At 53.6% G+C, this 24,555-nt stretch overlaps 1 protein-coding gene across 2 annotated transcripts in view; it reads left to right on the plus strand.

The window, feature by feature from the left end:
* The window catches only part of Sh3bp4 (SH3 domain binding protein 4), a 55,131-nt gene that overhangs the window by 16,417 nt on the left and 14,159 nt on the right, over positions 1-24,555 (plus strand). The window contains exon 1 of one of the 2 annotated variants that reach the window (XM_090355093.1): positions 5,274-5,348. The exons of the other annotated variant lie outside the window; for it this stretch is intronic. The gene's annotated coding sequence lies outside the window, so the exon portion shown is untranslated. Of the gene's footprint in view, positions 1-5,273; positions 5,349-24,555 lie in introns of those variants that run through there. 2 annotated transcript variants of the gene reach the window in all.

The raw sequence follows: 24,555 nt of genomic DNA on the forward strand, positions 1-24,555 counted from the left end.
TAGTGCTAAGTGCCTCGCAGGTGTTCACTGCCCACCAAGGTAGCCTTTTAGGGTGGATGTCATTTTTGCTCTTTTTAGAGCTGAAGAGGAGCTGATAGGCAAGTTCTGTGCCTTCTCCAAGGCCTGTGGGGTGGGGAATCCAGCAGGCTCCAGAGCCCCAGGCATCCAGGGGCTGTTCTGACCCTGTACCTGCAGTCTCACAGGTGGGACAGGTGACACCCTAAAGCTGCCGAGCTGAGTGAGCACCAATAGCCCGTTTATACTAGTGGTGGACCCCCTGGCTGAGCTGTGAGGACTGAGCTGCAGGCCCCCTGGCTGACCTCTGACCACCGGTGCCCATTCACTCCCCTGGTGACATCGGAACTATGGGAGCCGTGAAAGAAAGCCACACCAAGCCGATCTCTGACCAGGCGACCAGCCTGACCAGGCTGACCAGCCGATCGCTGACCACATCACGTCTTTAGAGCACTTGGCAATCATTTTAATGCCCAAAGGAGTTTGTCAGCCTCTGATTGCCAGAGTCCCAGGAGTGTCCCTCTGCAGCTGGCTACTGACCGGCAGTGAACCCTGGGGCCCAGATCTGGCCCTCTGAAGCAGAGGTCTCTCCTGTGGGTCTGCTTTCCACGGGCTCTTGTGGGGGCAAGTGGCGCTGGTTTGACTGACCCCATGTGCAGCCAAAACAGGATGTGGTTCTGAGCAACTCAGTTGCCCTGGGCATAGACCCCTCATCTGCAGAGTGGCCTGGGTCCTCGTAGGGAGCCCTGGCTAAAGAAGAGAGGCTGGGTGCTGAGCCCACCACCCTCAGTGTCCATAAAAGGGTGAGCAGTAGGGTGGCTCTGAGCCTCCCTTGGGGAACTCTGGGTCCAGCCTTAGAGGAACTGCCTTTGCTGGAGACCTTCGCATTCAGTGTGGCATTTGGCCTGGCAAGGAGGGAGAAAAGGATATTCAGATGGACCGTTCTCCAGGGTCCAAACTGCCCATCCCCCACCCACCCCCACCTTTTTGTTTGTTTTGCTGGGCCAAGCAAACAGGACTCATGATGATTGACAGGAGCTGGCTGTGTTTTCCAGTACCCAACAGTGGGCAAAGTAGCTGTTAGTCCTTCCACCGAGGGTAGGGAGTGGGGGGGCTGTGTAAACTCAGTGAGGATTGCTTTCCTCCTGCCTTAGTATCCCCACCACTACCCTCTTTTTGTTTTTGTTTTTGTTCTCTTGTTTTTGTTTTTGCCAGTTCTGGGCCTTGAACTCAGGGCCTGGCCACTGATCAAGACTGGCACTCTACCACTTGAGCCACAGCGCCACTTCTGGCTTTTTCTGTGTATGTGGCACTGAATAATCAAACTCATGCTAGGCAAGCACTGTGCTACTAAGCCACATTCTCAGCCCAGAACTGACCTTTTAAATGCAGTAGTGGGGATTGAACTCAGAGCTTCCTACGTGGCGAGGTGGGTGCTGAATCACTTCAGCCATGCTCCCACTGCTTTTAGTTATGTTAGGGTTCCATGGTTTTTGCCCTCGCTGGCCTGAGGTCACACACTCTTCCCACCAGTATCTCCTGTGTAACTACAGATGTGAGGCCCTTGTCTGCCTGTTTAAATAGGGGCTGCTGTTGTGACTGTGACATGGATCTGATTCCTTGCAATAGGAAAATCCTTTTCCTGGATTTGCCGTGTTTTTTTCTTACCATTCTTGACTTTTCTGGAGTAAGACTTCCTTAGTCTTGAGCATTGCAAATGTCACCTCCCATTTGCCCCTTGGTTTGCTGGACCTTTAAAATCAGGGGAGGCTCATTTGGAATCTTCCCGTCCCAGGAAAGTGCCAGGAAGAGTTCTGTGCCCCAGGCCCCACTCGGTTGTGACCCCAGATTGTGGAGCCTGGCTTCTGTCACTACACAGTGGCAGTGGGGCTGAGCCTGACTCTGGTGCACCTTGCCTGGACCGCTCTACTGTTACCGGACTCAGTGGTCACTTTGTGTGTGAGTTAGGAAGGGTCCCTCGTGGGCACGGTTTGCTCTGAGCTGGGGGCATGTGGCTTGGCTGCGAAGGAATGTTGGCTATGTAGGTCTGGGGAGCTTTTATTTTCCCTGTGTGGTCAGAATGCAGGCATTCCTGGAGGAAGTTAAAATTAGAAAACACCACCACATTTCCTGCCATTCAGTCCAGTCCTGGTGTTTGTTTGCACAGGGATTCTTTGGTGACAATGTGGAGTGGATTTCTGGAGGAATGGAAGGTGAGGTCATGGTTTTCGGGAGGGCAGGAGGGAGGTGAGTGGTTTCCAGGCCAGTCTTTGTTGTGGGTAGCACTGCTTTGTTCCTGAGTCTTTCCAGAGTGACTCTGGAATGGAAAAAATGTTGAAGCAACTCCTTTCTGTAGCAAAGAAATTTTTTTTATTTTGTTTATTTTCTAGAAAGCAGCCTTTCTGTGGGAGACAAATATCGTGGAGCCCATCTCTTTAGAAATGACCTTTCCAAACCTGTCCCTCCTTCCTGGTAGCCTTGCTAGACTTGGAATCTTTCACCACACTGGGGACTGATGCTCTATTACTTGAACCTCTGGAAGACGCTCAACCATGTCCTGACCACGGCACCTCTCCCCCTTAAGCCACACCCCCACCCCTTTTGCTTTGGTCATTTTGGGGACAAGATCTCACTGGCCTTATCCTACTTCCAGTTCCCACAGTAGCTGGCATATAAAGCATGCATTACCACACCTCGCTTTTTTGGTTTTTTGTTTTTGTTTTTTTCCTCCTGTTGAGATGGGATCTTAACTTTTTTGCCCAGGGGGTCCTGGAGTCACCACAGTTCTGGCTCTGAGTCCTGTATAGAGCCACTGGCACTGAGCTGGCATTGGCATGTCTCTAATTTGCATTTCAATTTTTCCCCAATGCTACATTTTGAAAAATATACTGTGTAAATGCAAGATGTTTCCTGAAATGGGACTTTGTCTTGTGTTTCTGGGTGACTTACTGTGGTTATCTTAGTGAGATTGGGAAACTGAAGATCCATTTTGGGAGAAACTATTTTAAAATATTAAAATTTAGATTATAACTTTATTAAGGTTTGGGGCTTCAAATGTTTTTCTAGTGTTTTCCTTTTCTGACTCAGTTTCCATTATCCACTTTGAGTGTTTGGCCTATTATCCAAAAAGAGAGGCCTGAAATATTCATCAGATCGGGGAGTCACAAACCCTCTGGTGCTCTTAGAAAGACACCACACTCACACACACACACACACACACACACACACACACACACACACACACACACACACACACACACATACACCCACCCTTGTCCCACTGTTCTAGACCCAGTGTTAGCAGAAGGAGCCCAGCCCCTGGCATAGCTGAAGAGAGAAGGGAACTCTTAGTCCCCAATGAGTCAGGCATGGAAGAATTGGATCCCTTTGCAAGGCTGCTCTGTGAGGCTCCAGGCTGCCCTTTCTCCCCTGTTGCCTCTTTCACTGTTGCTAAGGTGAAAGTTACTAGACAAAGCAGATTTGACCTGTGGGAAGGAGGATCTGCACGGTCAGAAGACCCTTGGGAGGGACAAGAAAAAGCAAGGAAGCTGGGGGGACCAGCCCTTGAAAGAAAAGGGGGAGAGAAACCTTTGTGTGCCATCATGTTACAAAGCAGTGAGGAGGAGAAGAGAGCTCACTGTGGTCACAGCATTCAGTGAGAGAGCCCGGACTGAGTCCACACTGAATCTTCCAATCCCACTCAGCATTTGCTGGAGACAGAAACTCTTCCAAGATCCTGTGGTAATCTCCCTTTACCGGATTAGGCAGGATATTTAACGTTCGTCTAGCCTGTTGACTGGCAGTTCTGTATACTACAGGAAAGCGGGGACGAAGGAAGGACACACTCAGCCTGGGGACCCAGGCTAGCACTCTGCCCTGCGTGAAGGCATCCTGCATGGCCTACGATTGTTTCCTTTGTATTTGGCCACCTCTGCTTGGCATGCTCATAGAGGCTGGCTTTGTGGCACGTTGGTCTGGACCTTGGGTGATGACTCTCAGTTCCTCCTCTGCTCTGTGACCAGCTGACTGACTCACAGAGGCCTCGAGGACAGCCATGTTCTCAGGACACCCCAGTCTGGAGTACCAGGCAGTGCTCTGAAGAGGACACCCCGCCAGCCATGATAATCACTTCCCCCAGGATTCTGAAGATAGGTGTTAATATGTTGTTTTTCATCCTGGCTTCATGGGCATTTTGGAAATTTTCTCCTGTTCACCTGGTACAAACACTTTATTTCCCCGAATGTAGAAAAGCCAGAAGAAGGAAACTCCACATTGGTGTACTTTCACAGAACCCAGTGGGATTGTCAGGACAGTCAAGGAAAGGGAAGCCTTAGGAAAGACTGTCCAGTTGGGCATCCACAGGTTTCTCTGGTGGTATCAGGGTCTCTAGGCCTCCTTTTACTAGCTGCCTCCTGCGGGTGGGTCGTCAGATGGGTCCGTTCAAGATGTCACCTTCAGATTTCCAGTGAAGGCCACAGATGAGAATTCGCCTGGGCTGGCTGGGCAGAAAAGTCAATGAGACTCATCTCCAATTAGTCAGCAAAAAGCCAAAAGTGGAGCTGTCTCAAGTGATAGAATGCCAGCCTTGACCAAAAACACTAAGCAAGAGCGTAAAGCCTTGAGTTCAAGATCCACACACAAAAAAGCACAAGAAGATGTATTTCTTGAAACTGTTCACGACTGTCTAGTATTCCTGACCAGGTAACAGGTGTAGAGGTCTTTACCGAGGGTGGGTTTGCTGCCTGGACCCAAGCTTGACACACAAGGACCTAGGATACTTAAAGACCTTCTAGAGATTCTGTCTAAAGTGTGTTTGGCAGCACACTTTTCAGTGAATCATTTTTTACTGAGTCTTTCCAAAGAAACAGTTGAATGGTCATGCAAGCCACTGGGTTCACTCTTGACCACTCATTTATATAATAATCGAATTTGTAAAATGTTCCAAAACAATGGCTACCAGCTACAGCCCCTGGGTGGGGTCGGGGAGAGGCGGGCAGCAGCTTTCTGGAGCATAGTACAGGCTTCCTGCCTGTGGCATTCCTGGAAGGCCACACACAAACAGCAGAACCCTGCACTTGACCTTGCACAGGTTCTAGGCAGGAGGAATTTGGCCTCCAGGTGAGGAGGGAGTGGGTGGAGATGCAGTGGGGAGGGGAGCTGGTTGTTTCTTGTTACCTCTCCCCTTCTTGTGTTTGCAGCATAGGCTTCGTGTGAGGATGTGGGAGATTATTTGATTGTGTTCCTTGTCACATTCTCCTAGGACTTGTGACCTCAGGGAGAGGTAAGCGGCTCACTTCTGTCTTCTGTGTAAGCACACGGATCACCTGTGTCAGGTGAGATTCCCCTCACTTGCACATGCCTCCACCTGAGTGAACTGTTCACTTTTATTAGTGTTGATATACACCGCACTTAACTGAAGGCCCATCGCCAGTCTGCCAGTGTAGTTCTGTGGAACGATCTCCTGCAGTGGAAGGCCCACCACAGTCAGCCAGGCCACAGAGCACCAGCGTGGTCTTGGGTGTCTCATGTTCGAGGCCCTTGCCCTGGAGACACACAACTCCTGTGGTGTGAGGAGAAGCAAAGACTAGAACTGCCCCGGACTGAGAGGATCCCCGTGGGCACAGACCCCACCGGGCCCTCCCACCTCTGTCCTCACTGGGTCTGCAGCCTGTGGCGGGGCCAGGCGCGGAGAATTCCTTCTCATTTGCAGATGGGGAATGTAAGGAGCCCAGGATCATGGTGTGGACAGGCTCCACTCCTTCTGAGCCTGGTAGGGAGGGTTCCTCAGCCCCCTTCCATCTTCAGGTGGTTGCTGGCCCTGAAGTGCCAAGTGGCTGCCACCGTCAGCCCTAGGGGTCGTGGCACCTTGTCTTCTGTAAAGTGCAGAAAATTAGCGCTGCCTTTTTTGAGGGGGTCCCTGGGCATCTGCTGTGATTGACCTGGGAGGCACGAGGGTGAGGAGGGAGGCCTCTGCCAGCTGCTGTCATGGCTTCTTGAGTTCCATCTCAGATGACTCCTGGACCACTTGGGAGTGGTCGTCCCTCTCCACGCGTTGCACTGCCCCGATCCTGGCTGGCAGGATGGAAATCTTTGGACACCCCTAGTACTGTGGCAGAGAGACAGGTTCTGGGAGCTCTCTTGCCCCATGAGCTGTGTGCCGCTGACAGGCGGTGGTCAGTTCCTGGTGGTGGTGACTTCCTGGCAGGAGTCTTGGCCTCCGGGATGGGCATCTCTCCTCACGTTGTCAAAGCCCCTTTTTGTGGTTCTCATCAGTTTGAGTGGCACTTGGCCCTGTGCCTTGTGATCTGAACATTGAGAAGGCCTGTGTTCATCTAGGGAGATGTTTCTTAGGTGACAGTTTCCTCTGTCCTACTCCCATACCTTTCTGTACACATGGAATTCACATCACTGTTGCACTGTGGGCTAAGTCCTAAGGGGTCACAGGTCCCCATTCTCCCCTCCCCCCGGGGACTCTCACCTTCTTGGGGTCATGGTGCTCTTCAAAGGACACATCAGATATTCACATTGCTACGGGGTGTTGGGGTTGGGGACTTTGAAGGAAGCATGACTTTGGGATTAGGAGGCATCTAGAAAGAAACCTCCCTGTCTATTTCCCAATTTAGAGACACCTGAATTTCAGCAAAGGAACAGGGCAAGCAGCTCATTCCCCTGTAGGGAAAGTCAGCCTAGGGAGATGTCACCCACCACTGTGGCCTTCTGTACGCTGCCACACGTCACCATTGGTGACTTTTCACACAGGCCCCCTCACTGGCATCTGGCAAGACCACACTACTCCCTCCTGTCTAGACTCTGCTTGGGGTCCAGCCGAGACTGGTCTGTTGCTCTCATGTGGCCGGCATGTATGGGGCTCAGCATTGGGGAAAGATAGGCAAAATGCTGTTGTAGAGCCTGCTGATGGGGCATGGGTAGGGGAGAGGCTGCTGGTGGGGCATGGGCAGGGGAGAGGCTGCTGATGGGGCATGGGCAGGGGAGAGGCTGCTGATGGGGCATGGGCAGGGGAGAGGCTACTGATGGGGCATGGGCAGGGGAGAGGCTGCTGATGGGGCATGGGCAGGGGAGAGGCTGCTGGTGGGGCATGGGCAGGGGAGAGGCTGCTGATGGGGCATGGGCAGGCAGAGAGGCTGCTGATGGGGCATGGGCAGGCAGAGAGGCTGCTGATGGGGCATGGGCAGGGGAGAGGCTGCTGGAGCCCCAGAGCTGGGGAGGGCCAGGTTACAATGTGCGGTCTCCAGGCATCCCCTATTGACTGCGTCCAGAGCTCTGGCCCGCCGTGGCCCTTTTGCAGTTGTCTTGCCCTGGGTGTAGGTGAGGGGTAGGCCTCATGCCCCCTGCATTGGCCGCTGGGCTGGTCATTCCATGCAGATGGGGGCGACCCTGGCCTGGCATTGGGCCCCTCCTATCAAGTCGGCTCTGGAAGGCCCATGGTGAAGGCCCAGCAGGCACAGGCATTCAGGCCCCAGAGATCTGGGTACCATATGCTGCATGTGTCCCCAGCCTCAAAGTGCCCTGAGGCACAGAGAGCAGAGTCCACTCCGGGTCTCTCATGACCAAAGGGCAGGTCCTGGGGCTTCTCCTCTGACCTCAGCTCTCAGCCTCTCCCTCCTGGAAGGCTGCCATGCTTGAATGAGCTGTCGTAGCTGCCGGCTTCCTGGCTAGGAGTAGGTCTGATTGCAGGTGTCTCCTTCACGGTCTTTCTTCATGTCCTCTGCAGCTCACGGTGCCCCCTCATGGGCTCAGCTGTCACCTCTGTGCTACTCTGAAGCTGGCACCCATGCTCTCCCAGGCTGCTCCTCATGTCAGTTTCCCTTCTGAGAATTCTGATCTCCGCAGAAAAACCAGCCCAGCAACTTGTTCTCTCCTGACAGCCCAGGTTTGTTGGCTGTCCTTTGTGTGCACACAAAGCAGCTCTTCTTCTCATAACCGGTGAGGTTCCCGTGACCCCATTCCCCTGTCGCAGGGGGGGCTGGGAGGACACTGGTCCTTGAAATACGAGAGTGGATGCTTGGAACAGGAAGCATTAGCTGGTGAGCGTAGGGAAGCATGGGCCTGCAGGGCATCCTGCTACAGCGTTGTGGGTATTTCCCCTGCTGCTTTGACCTTTCTCTCTTGGTTGGCAGTAGGAACATTGCCCCTCGTAGAATCACCAGACACGTGCCCCCATGTAGTTAGTGCATCCAAGGCACGGGCTGGCTACAACTGAGCTGAACACATCGTTCAGGCACTCGGGCTTTACACTGATGCTGGGGAGACCACTGGGCTTTTGCTTGTTCCTCAGGGCACGTGGAGATTTTGAAGTGCTTTGGATAGTTTCAACCTCCCATCTTTTCTGCCTTATCCCTGTTTTCAGCGTCTGTGTGTGCGCTAGGGTAGAGAGCGTGTCTGGGGTGTCAGCAGGTCCAGAGGTGGTGTAGACAGCGAATGAAGAGCGCAAGGCCTATCTGGTCCCAGGGCCAGTTCTCCACCCACGGAGCTCTTGGGTTTGGAAGGCCAAGTGCAGCCGTCCTTAGCATGGGTCTGCAGGGATTGCTGGAAGTCGAGGGAGAGGCATTGCATTCCTAGCATTCTTTTGCCCAGCAAGGGTTTCCAGAATCCATGGGCTGCTGGCTGAGCTCTGACCGGGTCCACTCTGAAGGTTCAGTGGCTTCTTCAACAGAGCCTCCCGCCTGCTCACCTGACTGGGCTGTGGACTGGGGCATGGCATAGACAAGCAGGAAGGACAGAAGGAAGCTAACAGTGGGGACTGCTCCGACTCCAGCAGTTCCCAGGTGGCATTTGTGTGGTTTGCTTTTTCTGGCGCTGTTCCAGGGTTATTGGACCCAGAAGCTGGAGGGAGGGGAGGGACGCTCCCCTTTGGAGCCGATTTTGTGACTGTGACCTGGAAGGTTAAATGGGTGTTGGTTTTTTAAATTGCTGGGTTTGTCTGAAGATCATCATGAGGTACAACTTTCTAGGGCCAGTTTTTAGGCTCTGTGTTTTGCCAGTGTGTGGTTTTGAGATTTACTTGTAATTTCTGCAGTGTACATTCAAGCTCCTGGCCAATTGGTCTTTCTGTTCCTGACCTTGTAGGTACAAAGCAGAGAAGCGAGCCTGGTGGCTGTGCCACCGCTGACCTGCAGGCCATCCATCAGACCTGCACAGCTGTCAGTGAAGCAGCTGAAGGTGGGCCAGGTCGTCGACAGTGAAGCGAAGCCTGGGCAGTGGGGAGGGTGAGAGGGAAAGGGTCTCCAGCTAAGGAAGCTCCAGTGCCGGACTAAACTCTGCCTCAGTCTTCAAGAGCTGCCTCTGCCCACTTCCAGCAGGCTGGGCAGGAGGACAGGTGGGGCATTTTCCACATATTTGAGGCTTTGGGGATAGAAGGTACAAGCCAAAGAAGGATTCCGCCATTGTTTATTTCCAGAGTGCTGGAACCGGCTTGGTCTTTGAAGACCTTTCCAGCCCAATCAGAAAAGCTCCTATTTCCTTATCTCTGTGCCCGGGAGTCGCCCTCCATTCTCCAAAGTTGACTGAGCAACCACCATTTAGGGAGAGCACCATCTGTAGGGGTTTCGATGTAAATGCTATGTAAATAGTTTCTGTGCTGTACTGTTTGGGAGGTAGAGACAGGGAAAATCTTTGTACATGCTCACCGCAGCAGGCAGTAGACAGTACTTTTTTTTTTTTTTTTTTTGCCAGTCCTGGGCTTGAGCTCAGGGCCTGAGCACTGTCCTTGGACTTTCTCAAGGCTAGAGCTCTACCACTTGAGCCTCAGCACCACTTCTGGCTTTTTTCTATGTATGTGGTACCGAGGAATCGAACCCGGGTCTTCATGCATGCTAGGCAAGCACTTTAACCACTAGGCCAAACTCCTGGCCCTAGACAGTACTTTTTTTTCTCTCTCTCTCTTTTTGATCTGAGTTTGGTTGAATCTGTGGATGTGGAATCTTAGATATGGAAGACAGGGGAAAATGGACGCAAGGAACTTATTCCTGACTTTCTCTTACGTGTACACCTTGTGTAAATTCGGTTCCTGGGGCCCCAGCAGTGGACACGGGACCAAGGTTTCTGTCAAGTCTCAAGACTAACAGAACCAAATGTGTGATAAGAAGAAGCTCCCCTTGCCTCTCTTCTTCCTGTCTCGGCCGCCCTCCCACCCTCCTGCTTCTGGAGACCCAGCGTCTCTGGAGCAGGTTCTCTGTGGCATCACTGCAGGCTCAGTCAGCCCTGGGCCCAATATTACAGCCCATGCTCGTTTCTCTCCCAGCCCGCCCAAGGTCAGAGGAGAGATTATCCTGGTGGGGTCAGTACCTCTCGTGCTCTCCCCAGAGGTGAGCGGGACTGAGGGGCCTGCTGGGTGCTCTGAGCCATGGACCTGTGGCCCCAGCTGCAGTGCCCACGTGAGGGAAGCCCCCTGGGAATTGTGGCAGAGGGACTCTGGAGCCACACTTTGCATTTGGATTGTCCTGCGCGAGTTCTGTCTGGTTCTCTGTGTGCGTGCGTGAGAGTGAATGTCTTGAATGTGTGGCTGTGTACATGTGGGAATGAGTGTGTGTGTAAATGTGCAAGTGTCGGCGTGTGTGCAGCCCTCTGGCTGTTGCAGGCCGGGGTCACTTCGTTCTGTCCCCTTCCTCTCCGCTGACAGTATGGCTGGCAGCTATGAGCTTCGCTAGCTGTTTCCCCCAGCCCGTTCACACACGCTGCCTCGGTGTGAGCCACACCAGTTCACCGAGTGAGTTTCGAAAGCACCACAGGTCCTGGAACATAGGGGATGCTGGCTCAGGCTTTGGTCTATTAGGCCTTGCTTTATAAATCCCCTCTCAGAGGTCCCAGCTTATATGTAAAACAGCCTGTATCAGACAGGCAGTCCTGGCACTCTAGAGGCAGTGACAGAGGGGGATCGTGAATTTGAAGCCAGTCTGGGCTGCCTAGAAAGAAAGACCCTGTCTCAACACACACGCATGCACGCACGCACGCATGCACGCACACGCGCACGCGCGCGTGTTAGCAGCACTGGTTTGGAAAATCAGGGTACTTGGAGGAGAGCTGAGGAACTGAACGTATTCCTTTACCCATGGTGCTTAACTGAAAGCAAATGACAAAGAAACTCAGTAACCACAAGGCCAGGCCGGACCTCAGGTCCAGAATCCAGAATCCACAGATGGATTCCGTCTTTCATCTCTGATTCTGTGTCTACAAAATCCGAGCTCAAAGATCATTGGACCGTAGACCATTCAAGCCTGGGCGTCTGCCCAGCCTGGCTGCTGTGTTGAAGCAGGCCCTGAGCCCAAGCCAGAGCTCAAAAGTAAGCCGATGGTGGCTGCCAGGGGCCAGGAGAGGGGCAGTGGGTGTGATTGCTTAGCGGACCTGGCTGGAGCACCTGGCTTATGAAAACTACCTGTGCATTACTGTTGGATTACTCTAGAAAAACACCTAGAAGTCAAAGGTGCTTCCCAAATGGCTATCAGAAAACCAGGGATGGACACAGATACTAAGTGAGGTGACTGGATAGAGGGATCTGCACAGGGCCTGTCACCCTGTATCCAGACCTGACCAGGAGGAATTGTGCCAGGTTCCCTTGGGAGAGGGTGAGGTTTGAAGGGATACGCTGTGGTGCTTTGCCAGATCTGGCAAATAAAGCTTGGACAAGCCCCCTGCCCAGTGTTCAAAACCTCTTCCGCAAGTTTGCTTTGTATTTAAGTCTGCGAAGCTTAGTTTGGTTCATCTCCATTTTCTCAAGGACAGGGGAGTGGAGCTAAGTCTTCATTCATTTCGTCTCTGAGAAGCTGAACAAAAATCAAACTAAGGCCAGGTGCTGGCAGAGATGGGTCCCAAAGGAATCATTGGGGCCAGTTTCCCAGGATCCTGGACCATGGACTCTGCTGGGCTGTCGTGGAATCCAGGGAGCACTGCCTGCCCAAGCCTCTAGAGGAATGCTGACCACCACCAGATCCGCCTGGCTCTGAGGTCTTGACAGGAGACTTGGTGTGACTTGAGCGGGGCCTCCCTCGTGGATGTGGAGAGTACTCAGGCAGCGAGGCGGTCTGCATGCCAGCCTCTGAGGGACTCTCCCCCCCCCCCCCCGGTGAAGGTTTACATCTGAGCAGCTTCGGACAGACTGCTGGGCTCCCACGGAACTTCCCTGTTCACGGTGTGTCTGCCTGACCGAGGTCTGCCTGGCTTCCAGCCCCTCTGTTCAGAGGAGTCAGGAAGCACCTCCGGGCTGCTGCCAGCCTGACCGGGGCCCTGTCCTCTGGCTGAGCTCACACCCTGGTTCTGGAGGAGTCCAGACAACCCCAGCCGCTGACGCTGAGGCACTGTGGGCATGGACTGGAGTGGTACAGGGTCCTTGGTTGTGGGACAGAGTGCTGCTTGCTGTCTCACCTGCCAAGCAGACACCCCATCTTCCTTAGAAGCCATTTCCTTGGTTCTCCTGTGTGATCTGGGGGTGATTCCTGGACTCTGGAGCTAAACATCTGGATCTGAATTTATAACTTGGCAGCTGGAAGCTTCTGACCTGCTAACCAAGCTCTCCCTTGGGTGAGAAGCTGCAGCTGCAAAGAGTACTGAGTCCCAGGAGTGAGCAGTCCTTGGGGACTTCTCTTAGCCAGGTTTTGGGTTCCCAGGCTGCCCCCCAGCCGGCAGCAGCCCCTACGTGGGGGCTCTGCTGCAGGTGAGCATGTAACCCACCACCAGCCAGTCTGCCTCTGGGCCTGACCTGGGTGTTGGCCTCTGCTCCCCTTACGTGCAGCTCTTTCCTCAGCTCCTTTCCTGCAGATGCGGGGCTTCTCTGTTCACTCCTGGTTTGCTCCTGGTGCTAGCAAACCGTGTAGACAGCTTCTTTTTCCCCCTTTTTTATTGTTATTACAAAGGAAGGATTACAGTCTATAAGTCAGATAACGGGTGCATTTCCTTTTGGAAATGTTGCCCCTCCCCTCACACGCTCCAGTTTTTCTCTTCTGACTCCACCTACAAGTTATAAAGTTCATTTCCCCCACTTAACCTCCCAAAGACATGTAAATTAACAATCAAGACAGGAAAAAAAACCCAAAACTACAACAAATCATAAAACCTCTTGTTTCCATTGCCTGGAGGTCATTTGGATAAATACTGCTGCGTTGAGCTAAGTGTCCTCCTTTGGGTAGACACTTCGCAAGCACTGGGGCCACTCAGCCTGTTCTGCATGCATGTACATCGTGTGTGATCGCAGACTTGCACATTTGGATAGGCGTGCCACTGCGCCTCTAGAGGGGACTGTCCTTCCTTGCAGGGCTTGGTGTTTAACTTTTATTGAGGTGAAGTTCCCCTCTACAGTTTGCTAGTTTGCATTCACGATTCCATGGTGTTCAGTGTGCCCTGGAAGTTGTGGTACTTCCCCTCTCCACTCTGTCAAGTTCCAAAGCATTTTACCACCCCTAAAGGAGATGGCTCCCTTAGCAGTCACCCTCCTCCCCTCCCCTCCCTCCCTTTGCCTCCCCTTTTCCTCTTCCCTCCTCCCTTCCTCCTCAGCTTCTGATAACCATTGATTTGTTTCTGTCTCCATGGATTTGGCTGTTCTAGAGAATTCTAACACAGAGGCTCTTACGGGGATACACTTCAGCATAAAATACCCAGAAGCTTAAGATGTTTTCAAGTTACAGTGGACGTGTGGGCATAACCTGAGTGTAGAAGAGGCTGTGAATTGGGTCATATAGCCTGTAATGTGACCTAGGGGTGCCTTCTCTCACTGGGCAGGGTTTATGGGGTTCCCTTCCTCTCTGCAGCTCTGGGATGGTCCCCGGCGTGGACAGTCACATGTGTTGAGCCATCCTTCTGTGGGTGATCTCTGGGTTGTTTGTACCTTTCGGCTGTTGTGAATTGTTTAGTGTAGCTCACACCTTCTCATTTCCAAGCTCTCTGGACACCTGCCCCCTCCATGCATCCGTCCACAGGACCGGGACCTCACCCAGCATGGCTGCCTGGGTCAGGAGACATAGAAGATAATGTTTGGTGCTGTCCCGAGAAGAGTCCCTGGCCAGTGTGTTGTACTTGATAGTACAGATAGCTCACAGAAGAAGCCGCTTCCAGCCCACCTCTCCTTCTGCCAGTGCCCACAGCCTTGCCGAGGAAATGAAGCAAAGAGTCAGGATTCCACACACCCGCCCCCTGCCCACCTCATGCACCCACACCCTGCAGGCCGGCCTAGGGTGGGCTTGGGGTTCCCTTGAGCGGGCCTCTGTCTCGCCCAGATTCCAGTAATCATTTTCCCTTCCTCCACACCACCCCTGGGGTATCCCTACAGATCCCTCACCTGCCACTTCTCTGTGGGGCCCTATCCTGAGGACACCTGGGTATCCCAGTCCCAGATGCAGTCCTCAGTGTTAGCCCTCAAGTCCCTTAGACACTGTAGCCGGAGTGTTCGATGTCCTGGACACACGGGCGCCTCTGTGGAAGCTGTAACTAGAGGGCAGACAAGACTAGACCGTCCCCTACCCCCAGCTGTTCAGCCCCAGTCCTGAGGCACCACTGCTAATCCCGACTGTGCCGCTTGTCGTGGACCTCCGGCTGAGCTGGTGGGCCCGGAGGAACCTCGAGAGGGGCCGGAGTCGTCCTGTGGTGGAGGGAAATGGAATGGACAGCACGTGGGAGGTGGGGCGCTGACCTGCTGTCCTCCCCCTCCGCTCTGCCCATGTCTTTGCTCTTCCTTGGTGGTAGAAATGACAGTTGAGGAAGTCTTGGGGCTGCTTGCTTCTGGGGGTGGCAGCGCTTGTGACACCAGCTTGCAAGGAGGGTGTCCTGATGAGCACAGGCAGAGAGAAGAGGGAAGGCCCTGCCTCGCTGCAGGAAGGTAACTGCAAAATACAGCCTCAGAAGCCAGGCCGAGTCAGGGAGGAGGCGCCGTGTGGCTCCATGCCCGGAAACTGCCTGGCCCTGCCCTCCAGCCTCTGCACCCCGAGGTGGTAGGTGCCGGGAGGCAGGGAGGACAGGGCAAGCTGGGAAGAAGGAGGCGTCCCTGCCAGCTAGCCTGATCCTGAGGAGGAGGCCAAGGGGGGTGCCGGGCCTCTAGGGCCAGAAGGCACCAGAGAATCCTTCGGGGAGCCATGAGGGGGGAAGTAAGTCAGGAAGTAAGGGATGTCTCTCCTGGGGTGGTGAGTCCTTCCCTGCTCTAGTGCTCACTCTGCCTAAAACAGTGCTCCCTAGGTGCTTAGCAGCTTCCCTGGATGCCCTTACTATCTGCCCCCTGGCTCCCTTCCCATCCACCTCTCCTGCCCTCCATAAGTAGAGGAAAACAAGTCGGGGTGGCCACAAGAACCCCTTCTCCCAGGGAGTGTGTCTGAAAGGCCTTCTTCCCTTTTGCCTCTGGGCTCTGACTTAGAGCAGATCCCCCTGAAACTGCAGCTGCTGGTCCTCGCTTTATCCTGCCCTCCAGCCCAGCCCTGGGGACCAGCAGTGCTCACACCTGGTCCCACCTTTGGGCTGACCTTTGTCCTGGGGGGTGGGGGAGGGATCGGGTGAGGAGGATGGGGGAGAGAACAGGTGGAAGGCCTGGACTGTTTGCTGGGATTGTCTAGATACACCTGATTTGCATGAGAACGCTTCCTCCTAGCTGAGGGTTTTCTGTTTGTTGAATTTCCTTGGGTTGCACACCTGCTTCAGCCTTACGCTGGTGTCTGGTCCCTCGGGGGCACTTCTGAGCTCTGCAGATGACTCCACCCGGCCAGCTTCTCACACTGCTCAGGACCCATGGAATGACCCGTGGGCCAGCAGCCTCCTCTGGGGAGAGCTAAGGATCCTGGCAGACCTGCGCAGTTCCCTTCCCTGGGCCCACTCGAGCCCCCTGGCCTTGACCTCCTGCTCCGCCTCAGGGGGAAGAGGGAGGACCCTGGAGGAACTTAACCCGGCTGTGCAGAGGCTGGGAAACCTTGGATCAGTAGCGTGGCTTCTGTGCCTCAGTTTCCTTCTCTGTAAAGTGGAGGTGGCAATCTTTTATTGCATCTCCTTGCTGTGGTGTTCAACTGACTCAGCACCGGGCGGTCCTGAGGCACCTGCCGGGGTCCACAGATTCCTGGGTTGGTCACAAATTACAGTGGGGACTGGGGTGTGGCTTGGTGGCAGAGTGCCTGTATTAACATTCAGGAGGTTATGTAAAGGTGGTCCTTACAATGTGTACAGCAGGTCCTCTGCACAGGACACCACTGAACACTGATTTTAGTACTTGTAGAGGTCCTGGAGCCCAGGTCTTCTTCCCCCCACCCCCCACTACCCAGGCACAGCTAACCTGGTGCACACGTTTGCGCCCTCCCAATTTGAAGGCCAGCAGTTCAAACTGGACAGGTCCGAGGGACCTGGGTCACCTTCGTCCTGGCCCCTGCTTCTCCCTGGCTTTGGCAGCAGCTGAGACCCCTCTCAGCCCAGCGTTGCCACTCTGGGTTCTGTTTCCCTTGTCACGCAGCCATCTTTTCCCTTGGTCTCTGTATCTAAATGTCCCTTGAAAGGACACCAGTCAGCAGAGATAGGGCCCCGTCCTAAGTAAATCTGATCTTTCGGAACTTGGTCACATCTAAAGAGACCATGCTTCCAGATGAGAACGGGCACCTCACCAGGGCCAGGAGTGAGGGCACAGCACACCTCTGGAGGGCCTGGGGTGACCACGTCACTGGGTTCCGGCTTTCGTCACTGCTCATGGCTGCCACTGGCGTTGCTGTTAAGCCCTGTTCTTACGTTCCGTTTGCTCCTGGTGGCCTATGTAACCTGAAAAATCCCACTTGTGCCTGCCTGGGACAGAGCAGAGAGGGCTTGGAGCACAGGCAGTCTCGCTCTGTTCATCCACAGCCCCGTCCTGCGAGACTGACACCATGGTCTAGGCCCCGTGGGGGGTGCTGGGAGCTGCGGGGCCAATGCCTACCCTGCTGGCCCAGAGCTTCTAGTGCAGCTAGAAAACCCTGCAGTTAAACCACAATCATGGTGAGGAGACTTAGTCCAGGCATCCAGCCTGGGGACCCCAAGCCTGCGTGTCCACCCAGAGCAGCTTGTTGGCTTAAGACTCACCTTGGACTTGAGCAATGTGCCCTCTGCCAAAACATGGAAGCCCCAGAGTGCTGGCTGCTCTCGGAGCACTCGAGAGCCGAGGAGAGACAGGAGGGCCTGGACACCCTTGGACAGATCCACCAGTCAACTCGCATCCAGCGCATAACCCTGAGTAGCCACCAAGTGACCGATCCTGCCAGCCAGCTCCACACACAAGGGTGATTGTCACCCCGATGCGTGACACCGATTAAATAGAAGCAGAGTTGCCACGCGTCCCCATGTTCCACAAAAATGCATAGGGACCTAAAGAAGCCGCTGTGTGTGCCCGCTTGGTGTGTGAACGAGGCAGGAGGCTGTGATTCCTGTATCCACCGGTGTGCAAACAGGCTGTGGGAGCCCAGCTGTACACGTGGATAGCCTCCTCACCTCCCACCCGGCTTCCTCTGAGTGGATGTACACTGATTCCACTCCTCAAGTTTCCTTCTTGGAGCCATGCCATCTGCTCAGAAAGTCCAGGGCAGAAGAAGATGCCCTTGGCTACTGAGCACTTCACCAAGACTCAGCATGGAAAAACAAGGACTGTGCAGAACAAAGCTGGCCGTTCTGTGTCGGCGGAGGTTGGCTCAGTGTGCAGACTCACCCTGTCCTTCGTCTTGTCAGTGTACACCGTGACTCAGCCTCCTTATCACAGGCTGCACGGGTGATCGGCCTATCAGAGAAGAGAGGCGTGAATCCACTCACAAACATGATCAATGTTTCCAAACAGCTTTCCTATTCCCTGGTCTTTTTCCATAGTTACTGTCTCTGGAGGCATCAGCAGAAGTGAGGTTCGCGAATGCCAGAAGGCACAAAATGGCCATGGATAGATAGGGTGGGAAGAGGTGATCTCTGCAGGCCTCACCATCCATGGGGTTTTCTTCCCGGCATCGCATTTCCTCTGCTCGTGGCCAGGTCCTGCAGAAGGCTTGGGTTTGGTTTCAGCACAGTGGCAAGAGGACTTCTGGCTTCTGCTCACCTTCCTTCCCTGGGCTGGTTTCTGTCCTGCTATAGCAGGGTATCTGGGTAGACCCACCAGAGTTTGGTTTTGCCTAAGCTTGTGGGAGGAGAGCTTCTCTTGGCCCTGCACACACTGCCCAGAGAACTCTGTCACGTCCTGTGGTCTTGTCCCCAGCCCTCCCCCACTCCTGGCTTTTAGTGAACAGCACACAGATAGCTTCAGCATCTTGTACAGTCCATTGCGAGGCCCGCTGTACCATTCAGTGCCTCTGCCTGGCTCGTGAGGTGACCTCGCTAGATATTTTGAAATCCCTCTAAGGCCTAGAGGTGTAATTACCCCTGCAGGCCAGCCTGAGACTCAGCCCTCAGGAATGTGCAGAGCAAGAGCAGGCAAAGGCCCATCATTCTGCATCTTAGAGAAGAACGTTCTGGCTTTTGTGTGTGTGTGTTGGAGTCTCAGTCATATTGGATGTGACAGAGACCGGGAGGGGTGCATGGTGTAGTCGGCAGGCCGGCACAGCCAGGCTCAGGAGCCCTGCCCCTCTGAGGTGCGGCTGCAAGTGGGGTGCCGGGTAGAGAGCCCGCTCTGCACCTGGCTGTGGCCCCGTGGTCTGGGTTTTGAGCACATGCTGGGGATGCAGGCAGTGGGCAGTGGATTGCTTGGTCCCACGGAGGACAACTGGGATGGGGGAGGGCAGGAACCGTGGGTAGGAGAGGAAGCAGGGCCCAGGGCTGCAGGTGAACCTGTCCACGATGGCAGGGCAGCCCACAGCAGAAAAGTGCCTGGCCCCAGATGTCAGAAGACCTGGATCTGAGAGGATGAGAGGCAACAAGCCTCAGGGAGACTGCAAGAGGGGGACACAGGCATGGGACCACCGGCTGGGAGGCAGGAAGCCCTGGGTTCAGGAGGCGCTGCCCAGGTGCCTGTCCTATGCTAGACAGGAGCTCATGGACTGAGGCTTGGAGCAGACCCCAGTGTGTCAGTCATGGCAGTTTGAGGAGCCCTTGATTTGGGTAAGGGTGGGGAGGTGAGCTCCTTTCCTGTAGCTGTTTCTGTGAAATGTTTGTTGTGCCCCAGGGGGTGGGGGTGGAGAGCAACCTGCTTTCTTCCACCCGAGGTCCCAGGAATGGCTCAGGTAGAACAGAGCAGGACCACTCCGCCAGCCCTTCAGAATGGCCGTGAATGCACAGCGTCGGGGTGGGGTGGGGGCCGTGGAGGCGAGGCTGGCGCTCGTGGGTGTGGTGTGCTGGCTGGCTTGGGGCTGGCTCTGGCAGAGATCACCGTGCTGCCCTCTCCCCTGTAGTCATGTGACCCAGTGTCCCCTCTTCCCAGATCAGAGATCTGCACTGCAGAAGCCCCAGGCTGCATGAATCCAGAGATTTGTCTCGTCCTTCTTTAAAGGACATTTTTTTCTTTATTGTTTTATTTTATTATTGTACAATGAGGTTACAGTTCCATAAGTCAGGCTATGGATGAATACAATACTTCTTCATCAGTGTCACCCTTCCATCATCCTCCCCCAACTTTCCCCCTCCTATTTATTCCCCCCCCCCCAATCCCGGGGCTTGAACTCAGGGCCTGAGTGCTGTCCCTGGACCTCTCTGTGCTTAAAGCTAGCACTCTACCACTTGAGCTACAGCTCCACTTTGGCTTTTTCCTGTGTATGAGGTACTGAGGAATTGAACCCGGGGCTTCATGCATGCTAAGCGAGCACTCTACCACTACTAGGCCATGCTCCCAGCCTCCTATTTGTTGTTGTAAGAAATAGAACTTGAAAATGAAGAGAAAGCAAGGAAAGTTTGTGTTTGGAAGAAATGTTCTGTGCTGTCTTTTGGGTTGACAGCTGACCAGACAGTGGCAAAGAAAGCAGAGGTACAGGTCGTGGCGTCTGAGAAGGTGGTGGGGTACAAAGGAGGACAGGGGTCATGATGGTGGAAGGAAGGAGAGGTGGCCACAGAGAAGCTGTGACACCCAGGACAGCTGGAGTGCCATGAAGATGCCAGGATAGGTGGCATGCCAGGAGGCAGAGAGAACAGATCTGCACAGAAGGCATCCCTTCTTATGGGTGCTTAAACACGATTTTCGTTAAGAGTCTGAAATGCCTAGATATGGAAGTGATTTTTTTTTCCTAACAGTAACTCCCTGAAAATAGAAGAGGAAGATGAGACAGCATGCACAGTAGCAATATCAAAGCTCAAACATACCGTTCTAGTGTCCTAGAAGACTATTCTGGATAGAAAGTGATTTTTGCCATAAAACCACCCAACTGGGGACTGGCGGTGGAGACTGAGCCCTGAGCTTTCAGCCAAACTCTAGACAGCTGCATATGCAATTCATCTTGACCTAGCAAGGGACACACCCTGGCTTCAGTCTTACAAAGGAAGTTTTATTGGAACATGATGACAGATATTTGCTCAGTGCTACTTATGGCTCATTTTGGACCATAAGAGCAGAACTGAGTGTGGTAACAGAGTTTAGCTTATTTTCTATCCCTTTATAGAAAGTTAAATAGACTTACTTGCAGTCCTTGCTGCTCAAGATGCTAAGATAGGAGAATCGAGGTTCAAAACCAGCCAGAATAGGAAAGTCTATGGGACTCTTAGTTAAATTAATTTCCAGCAAAAGGCTAGCATGAAATTGTGGCTCAAGTGACAGCACTAACCTTGAACCAAAAAGCCAAGCAAAAGCACAAAGGTCTGAAGGATGGGAAGGATGCCAAATAGTATAGATATGTCAATTCTTACTAATGTAACACACACAAAAAAACTGATTCCAGTAGTAGAAAATGCAGACCAGTCCTTCCCGAAGGCCCCGCTGTCCAGGTTAACTGAGGGAGGATATTCATGAAGACATCAGCCTTGTGACGCTGTCCATTTGTCAGGAGATAGGTTGGTTGTTTAGGAGCTCCAGACAGAAGTAATTGCTTAGCTTTGTGCTCATTTTGTAAAGTTCCTCACCGAGATGCAAAATAAATCCTTCGTACATTAGCATCAGTGCGCAACCCATTTTTTAACTGAGAAGAAATAGGTGTGTGTTCATCAAATTTTTCATTAAGGGGAGCCTTCCTGTGCTTCAAGAAGAAAGCCCAGGAAAGATTGATGTGTGCGCCTGGCTGAGACTTGATCACTTTAGCAAGTGTGTTAGCTGGGGCAGCAGAACAGGGAAGAAGTGTCACTCAGCAGAGGGGGCAGCATGGCTGTCCAGGGTTAGGAAAGGACATGTAGTAGGGTCTGTCCTGTGTTGCGTGACAGGACCCATTCTGAGAAATATATCACTAGGTAATTGCATCATTGAGAGAAGCCTCAGTGGTCACCGGGGAATGTGACTTTGGAATGTTATATTACCAGGTGACACAAGTCTCCTGTGTCACCACACTGTGTGAATGAGGCTCAGTGTTGACTGTTACCTGTGAGTCCCGATTGGCTAGCCCGACTCTTTCCTAGTGTGCTTTTTTATGTCTTCATGAGCAGTGTCCATTCCGGGTTACCCTACTACCAGCCAGCACTGACCCCCAGGGAGTGGACTCAAAAGAGTAGGTGTGAACAGATGCAGAATGATCCATCCTAAGTCACAGAGCTGGCCAGGGAGCCACATCTCCTTCTCTGGGGTCGGTCCCCTGTTACAAGCAGTCACAGGGGCATGAGAAGTACAGGTCATCTCCAGAGACGGCACAGCATCACTGCTGACATGCTTAGAAAATGGCCTTACAAACCCGCTGTGTGGGAATAAGGATATAAAATGCATACTTAAGTTTCTGTAATGAAAACAATTCAAGGGAAATTAAAACATTCTGAAAAGGGGGGGAGAAAAAAGCTTTCCCTTTGCCACCTAGTAATAAAGCCAGCTTTTCAGGTGGAACTTTCTCTCTCTGTCGGATACACATTTTAGAACACAAAGTAGACTAAGGTTTCATTGCAGAAGTTGTGGACTTAGTCTTAATAGGTCACGTATGGGGTTTTCGTCCTGTTAAATTCAGTGAGGTGAGTTATGAGGGCTGGAGTACACGCCGCTGGCTGTGCTGGGGATTTAGGTGTTTCCGGTTCTGTGTCCCTGTACACATCTTATCTACACCCCTGATTCCTAAAGACAGGCCTACCTGGTGAGGACTGCCAGGAACTCTGTCCTGTCCCATTCTCCTACTGAACAGGAGTGACGTGTACATTGGCGTATTGCTCTCTAGATAGCTTGGGCAGTAAGTGGTGCCGGAAGGGAGCTGCAATCCACGGTAAACCGTAGTGAAATCCCTTCCTTCATCCCTGAATGCTGTGGGGGTGGATAAAGTTGAGAAGGCTCCTGTCCACTGTGTCCCGTAGGCAGACCCTTCACCAGTGAGCAAGGAACCATTGCTGTTGTCACCGCACCTAAGCAATGTCCTACTAGCGGGTGTGTAGTCGTGTCCGCTAGCCCTGTGTGTGTGCCTGTACATGTGTGTGTGTGTGTGTGTGTGTGTGTGTGTGTGTGTGTGTGTGTGTGTGTGTGTGTGCATGTTGGAGAAATGAACCCCCTCGTTTGCCTACCCTGCCCATGGACCTCAGCTAGGGTACGTGAGCACTGATGACGCCCAGAAGCTGCTCTCCCCTCTATCTGGCCTGAACCCCACATTTTAATCTGAGTCCCACAAAAGAACTTCCAGCACAAGCCTCAGGTCAGCATGCATGCCTTCCAGATCTGTGCTTCTCACAGTGGACGAAGCTAAGACCAACTCAGAAAAGTCCCATGCGTTAACGTGCAGGAAAGGTATTTCAGGTCTGCCTGACATAGCATTAGAAAACTCACGTTAAAGAAAAGGCAGTTGCTGAGTGAGTTTATGTTAAAGACAAAACACCTGTGCACATGCACATACATTAGCGAGAGGGCACGCTGGAGCCAGGCTGCCTCCGCCACCTGAGTGCTGGGATTGCAGGCCTGTGTCACTAGACTCAGCCTGTGTTTATCTGGTTATTTATCAATGGCCAGTGTCCTTTCTCACTTGTGCAGTGAGTCAGGTGGAGTCAGGAATCTACCTCTAGCCCCCATGGACCCCACTCACTGCTGTCGCATCACTTCAGCAGTAGTGGGGTCTTTTCCTCCTGGTCCCTGGCTGGTGACTGGCACTTTAGTGACTCACACGGAGCCCCTGGTCCGTCAGCCGAATCACACGCCCAGCCAGGCTCCCACACGGCTCCGTGTGGGCCCATTAGGCAGCTGAAGGTTAGCTCTGAGCCACTCACTGGGCCCTCACAGGGCACACCGGAGTAGGCTCTTTTCTGAACTCCCCCTGGTTTGGGGCACTAGGGTGGTGGAAGTGACAGGAGCCACCTTGGAATGTGTGGGGCTGAGCAAACACGCAGTCTCCCACGGACCCTGCCCATGCCGTCTCTTGTCATGTCTCCCCCTTTGTGTTGGCTCCCCGCTGGTTATAAACAGGAAGGCGAGGCTGAGTGCTGTCTACCCTGGTGGCTTGGGCAGTGTATGCAGAGAGGGAGTGTGCCCATGGGAGAAGGACCCTGCACTCAGGTGTACACACAGGTTCGAAGCAGGTAGAAGCTGGGGACGGAGAGTGAGAACTTGGGCCTGCCTCATTGAAACTGCAGGTGCTCGCAGAGGGTCCCTTCTTGCTTTAAATGCAAGGAACTGACAGGCCCCGTGCAGTGTGGGAACCCCTCTCCCTCTGGATGCTGTGTGGACAGACAGGGGCGGGAAGACAGGCTGTAGAGTAAATCTCCCACCCCACCCCATCCCCGCGGGGCCTCTGTGATTCTCTAACTCAGATTTTCTTACTTGTCACTGCCCCAGCCCTCTGAACTGCTCATATCCCATAGCAGAGAGAGCAGTCTCGCCATCCTCGAGGCCCTGCTGCACTGTCCTAGAGTCCCGGCTTCCCAGGAGCAGACAGACCTGGAGCCCACGTGAGGCCCTCGCTGCTCCCAGGGCACAGGCAGCTGCTGCGTCTCCTGGAACCTTGCATTCTTTGAAGATTGTTCCTTTCTGACCCCTCTGTTGGACTCCAGTACTGTTCCTCCAAGCTCACGGCCTCCTGTCATTCTCCACATAGATGGGACACCTGGAGATGGCCTCTTCCTGGGCCTGAGGCCTTGGGGATCGTCCTGCCTGCACACTTTACTCCTGCCAGGCGCAGGCATAGGCCTCCAAGGCTGGGAACTGCGCTGCAATCAGTCCTTTTATGGAATTGCTCTCCAGATGGGCACGGACTTGGGAATAGTGCCTGCCAGGGCCCCATGGGACCCAGGCCCTGTCCTCACGGAAGGGAACAGCTGCTTCTGAGGCCACAGGGGTGGCGCATAGAGCAGGGGCCAGGAGACAGGAAGTAGGAAGCAGTGTCCACCGAGATACTGGTGGTCTCCGGGGCCAGCACCCCTGAACTCCCTGCTGTGCCATGCTTCAGAGACCAGCCCAGACACTGGAGTTTTGTCTCTTTAGGGGCTTTCTGGCCTGTATCTTCCCCGCGTTTCTAGTGCACGTCCCGAATTTCTTCCATGCTTTTAGTTGGACCCTTTCTAGCATGTCCCTAAGTAGGCAGAAGAGAACAGCGGGCCTCTGTG

Source organism: Megascapheus bottae, chromosome 21, assembly GCF_031878675.1.
Source record: "Megascapheus bottae isolate mThoBot1 chromosome 21, mThoBot2.hap1, whole genome shotgun sequence".
NCBI lineage: Eukaryota > Metazoa > Chordata > Mammalia > Rodentia > Geomyidae > Megascapheus > Megascapheus bottae.